The sequence below is a fragment of the Saccopteryx leptura genome, chromosome 8 (assembly GCF_036850995.1).
Source record: "Saccopteryx leptura isolate mSacLep1 chromosome 8, mSacLep1_pri_phased_curated, whole genome shotgun sequence".
In the NCBI taxonomy this organism is placed as follows: Eukaryota; Metazoa; Chordata; class Mammalia; order Chiroptera; family Emballonuridae; genus Saccopteryx; species Saccopteryx leptura.
This window is the reverse complement of record NC_089510.1, coordinates 48,496,198-48,501,379: the sequence shown is the minus strand read 5'-3', so window position 1 is coordinate 48,501,379 and position 5,182 is coordinate 48,496,198. Positions and strand designations below refer to the sequence as shown.

General features: G+C 42.3%; 1 pseudogene; it reads left to right on the top strand.

Annotated features, from left to right (window-relative positions):
• Positions 1–530: 530 nt before the first annotated feature.
• On the top strand, positions 531–624 carry LOC136380180 (small nucleolar RNA U3; annotated as a pseudogene).
• Positions 625–5,182: the final 4,558 nt, after the last annotated feature.

The following is a 5,182-nucleotide window of genomic DNA, read 5'->3' as shown; positions in this document are numbered from 1 at the left end:
AACATACCTAGACCTAGTTCAGACCAGTGAGAAGCAGGATCAATAAGATTGAATGGAGAATCACCCTGCTAAAGCCATATCTGAATTTTATATTTTATTTTATAGATGGGATAAGGTTGAGGAGAGAGATTTAGTTGGTGAGAGAGGGTAGAGAAGAGAGATTCTGCACTGAGTATAACCCTAGAGCAACTGGTCTTTGTTGATGTACTGTAAAGGCAAAAACAACCTGCACACATAACCCTGTGTTTTAAGGAAACATCACCGTGAACCAGGAAGAATTTCTGCTAATCTGGAACATGGCCTTGGCTTTTTTATCTTATAAACATCCTACCAATAATGACCACGGGAAGAACTCACCACATTCACATATGAGCACTACTCAAAAAGGAATCAATACAGATCCATATAATATGCCAAAAAATTACAACGGATGAGATAAAAATGTTGACCAAACATATTGCCATGAATTGAAAGATAAAACAAAACAACAAACTTCAGTCATGAACTTTATTTAGAAATAAGAACTCGTCTAGACTATACTTTCAGGGATCATTTCTATAGTTTGTTACTAGAAATAAGAACTCAAAACAAAGAGCTCCAAGAACTCAGGGTGGATATATTGAGATCACAGAAGGAACTAACAAAGAAACTCAGAAGGAATTGGAAATTATTATAGAAGTGAAGGTCTCATAGGAAGTAACCTCAAGGAGAGTAGATAGAACTGAAAATACTTTGGAGACATGGAAAATAGATAAAATTTAGAGAAGCAAGGAAAAATGAGACAGAATCCACACACACACACACACACACACACACACACACAAAGTAAAGAAAGGCGGGACAAAATAATTGATAGGAAAGGTAAAGGAGAACCAGCATACACTGAAGGGTTTAGATTGAATGAAATAGATCAACGTTTAAATATACAGTGTGTCCGTAAAGTCATGGTGCACTTTTGACCGGTCACAGGAAAGCAACAAAAGACAATAGAAATGTGAAATCTGCACCAAATAAAAGGAAAACTCTCCCAGTTTCATACTACTCAATGCAGTTCGATGTGGGCTCACACACAGATTTTTTAGGGCTCCTTAGGTAGCTATCCTGTATAGCCTCTACAGACTCGTCACTGACTGATGGCCTACCAGAACGGGGTTTCTCCAGCAAACTGCCAGTTTTCTTCAACTGCTTATCCCACCGAGTAATGTTATTCCCATGTGGTGGTGCTTCGTTATAAGAGTGCCAATATTCACGTTGCACTTTGGTCACGGATTCGAATTTAGTGAGTCACAGAACACACTGAACTTTCCTCTGTACCGTCCACATCTCGACTGGCATGGCCGTGGGCTGCTCCACTGTATACACGGTATTACGTCATCATCTGCGCATGCACACATGCTGCCACTCATCCTACAGAAACCGGGAGGGTTTTTCTTTTATTTGGTGCAGATTTCACATTTCTATCGTCTTTTGTTGCTTTCCTGTGACCGGTCAAAAGTGCACCATGACTTTATGGACACACTGTATTATTCAATAATTTATTTTTCTAGAATCAAAATTTCATACAAAGGAAAATCACCCCAGGCTGAATCAGACTTCACAACAACAATCAATACCAGGAAACAGTGGAACAATACTTAGAATTTCTGAAGGAAAGATAATATAGACTCAAGAACTATATTCCCAGCCAAATCATTATTCTAATATAAAAACAACAAAAATCTTTGAACATTCAAAAACCCAGAGAATATAATTTCACTTTGTCTTTATAGAACAGGGGTCGGGAACCTTTTTGGCTGAGAGAGCCATGAATGCCAAATATTTTAAAATGTAATTCCATGAGAGCCATACAACGACCCCTGTACATTATGCATTATCCAATAAAAATTTGGTGTTGTCCCGGAGGACAGCTGTGATTGGCTCCAGCCACCCACAACCATGGACATGAGCAGTAGGAAATGAATGGATTGTAATACATGAGAATGTTTTATATTTTTAATGTTATTATTATTTTTGTTAAAGATCTGTCTGCGAGCCAGATGCAGCCATCAAAAGAGCCACATCTGGCTCGCAAGCCATAGGTTCCTGACCCCTGTTAGAGAAGATGACTTTCATGAAGATTCTAAAGGGAAAAATTCAACAACCAAAAAATGAAAAACTATGACAAAGAGGTGGCAGTGAGGCCAGTATGATTAAATGTAGAAGTGAGATGGAAATAAAAAAGGGGTTGTGATTAGAGTATTTTATGAACTTGGGCAAGGTTAAAGTGATAGAACAAAAGATGAAAAAGCAGGAGGGAAAATGGGAAGTTGTGTAAGCACCTTTTATAATTGGAAGCCTAAAGCTAAACAAAGTAATAGAAGTATAAATATATATGTTTAAAAATTTAAAGATAAATACTAAGAAAGATTTTTCAATGCATGATAATTACGTGTTGGCACAAGGAGGAAAATGGAACAGAAATAAAAACATTCTAATTTAATATTTTTGATTTAAGGATTCTATAATAGATAATGCCCAACAAAATAGAGGATTAAATAAATTATAATTTATAATTAGACCACAGATATACTTGCAAATATGAGAAAAAAGTCAACGAGAAGATATTTTTTGCGATGTCATCTGTAAAAACAAAGATTGGGAATTACATACATAAAAGGTAGGAGGAAAATGTTTAATTTATTGATAGATGACGTCACAGTGATGGCGCGGTAGGAAGCGATACCGAAAATCTCCCCATAAACTCAACAAGTTCTTCAACCAGAAACAGAAAAACCTATCCTTGGAGTCTTCAGATGCTTCACAACACACCCGAAGGTAGGATCGAGCGAAAGATTGGCTAAATATATGGTCAAGCCCCGGGGGAAATAAGGAGTAAGAAATGCTCCACCTTCCTCTCTAATCCAAACAGGATGGCTTTCACTGAGAACTGAGAATATAGAAACTAAGGCGGGCATAGGGAGTGAATAGGTCCAGACCGCGGTACAAACAGCCAAACCAGGCTGTGGCATGGAGATCCAAGCCGTGGAAAAACCTGGGCAATTCAAGCTAACACGCGCGCCAAACCCAGACAAAGAAAGACAAGTGGGACAGCCATTTTCCACATCTCCTGGCTGGCGCGCGCGGGGTTAGTGGGCAAGAGATTCCCACGAACACTTCAGGGGTGGGTGCAGCCCGTGCTAACCCACAGAGAAGCAGAATCAGAGGCCTCTGTGAGGGCAAAAAGCAGCATCTCCTAGGAGCCCCAGCGCCCTGAGGGGACCGGGCCCGGGGAGGGAGCTGGAGCCAACTCCAAAGGCGAAACTTTTCTGTGTGGGAGGAGGGCTTTCTCGGAGCGAGAGGCGTCCCGCCTGAGACTCAGAATCGGGTCAGCGCCCACGCACGGAGAGTGTGCAGGAGATTCCTCCGAACTCCTCAGGGGTGGGCGCCCGTGTTTTCCCTCAGAGGAGCAGAGTCAGAGGCCAGTAAGCGGGCCAGGAGCGGAAGCCCCAGCACCTTGGGAAAGCCGCCTTGGGAAAGCCGCACGGGGACAGAGCACAGAGCGAAAGCCAATTCCAACCCATTAACTTTTCTGTGTGGGAGAAGGGCTTTCTCGGAGTGAGAGACGTCCCGCCTGAGACTCAGAATCTGGTCAGCGCCCACGCACGGAGAGTGTGCAGGAGATTCCTCCGAACTCCTCAGGGGTGGGCGCCCGTGTTTTCCCTCAGAGGAGCAGAATCAGAGGTCTGTGAGCGGGCCAGGAACGGAATCTCAGGCAGCCCTAGCCCCTTGGGAAAGCCGCACGGGGATAGAGCGAAAGCCAATTCCAAAGCTCGATCTTCTCCGTGTGGGTAGGGATTTCACTCGAAATGTGACCTGTCTGGTCTGACATCCTGGTGGGTGCGCACGGAGAGTGGGCAAGAGATTCCACCGAACACCTCAGGAGTGGGCACTCGAGTTATCCCACAGAGGGGCAGAACCAGAGATCTTTGAGTGGGAGGAAGCCACGCCTGATTATGCTAGCAGCTCTGACTGACTGAGCCTTACTCAGAGCCCTGTGCTGAGTGGGAATAGAGTGGGGAGTTGCCCGCTCTTTGAGACTCTTACTATCCGGGCAGAGGCAGCAGCAACCCCATAGCTGGATTACCAGGCTTCTAATTGTGGAAGGAAAAGACTAGAAGAGAGGCTCCAGGAACACTCTCACAGTGAGAGATCCTCTCACTGTTGGAGCCTATAAACACTAATAAGCCTCGACTGCCAACGAGACTGAAGCCCAATACATGACATCACCATAGAGAATTATCAACTGCAAACCTCTTCCAGAGCGTGCCACAGGGGCAGAACCCGGGGTACAAAGTCACCGACCAGAAAGACAGAAAAGAAAAAGCAAGACGACAACCTCTCAAAATCAAGAATAATCTGCAGACTTTATAACCTATCCCATTTTATTATATTTGTTCGTCTGTGTCTCTTTTCTTTATACTTGATTTCTTTTTTTTATTCCAATTTGGTCATTTAATTCTCTTTCAGTCTTACTCTCGCCTCTCTTTGAACTACACTACCCATAAGTGTTACATCTCCCATTATCTTTTCTTTCCTCCTCCTTTCTCTCTATGAGGGTTGCAATCCAAAACCCCTAACTCTCTCTTTCTCTCTCCTCCTTTTTCTTTTTTCTTCTTTAAGTGGTTCCATCTTTTCTCTCTCTCTCTCTCTCTCTCTCTCTCTCTCTCTTTTCTCCCTCTATATTAGCCTCTTCCTCTCTCCTTTACGTCTTCTCTCATTCAAACCTCAATAACGAACAAATTATCTTATCTGGGACTCAAACTTAAGTTTGTGGCATTTTGGATGGTTTTTACTTCACCTTTTTAACACATTAGCAGTGCTCCCATCCCTGGCTCTCCATTTTATCTAGTTCTTGTTCCACTAAATACAATAGTAATTTTTTAATTTTCCACCCCTTTTTCCTGTTTCCCTCTTATTCCTCTCATCATAACTCTGAGTCAGCCAACACCTAAAAGCAAATCATTTTATTCTTGACCCAAATTTTTTCCTAATTTGCTTTTTGTGGGTCTATACTGCTCCCCCCCTTTTTTATATATAAATATTTTTTTCTTTTATTTTTTATTTTTTCTTTTTTGTCTTTTTCCTTTACCCCTATATTACTTCTCCCCAGTTCAGGCCCTCCGCCACAAGTATTGTTTGTTCT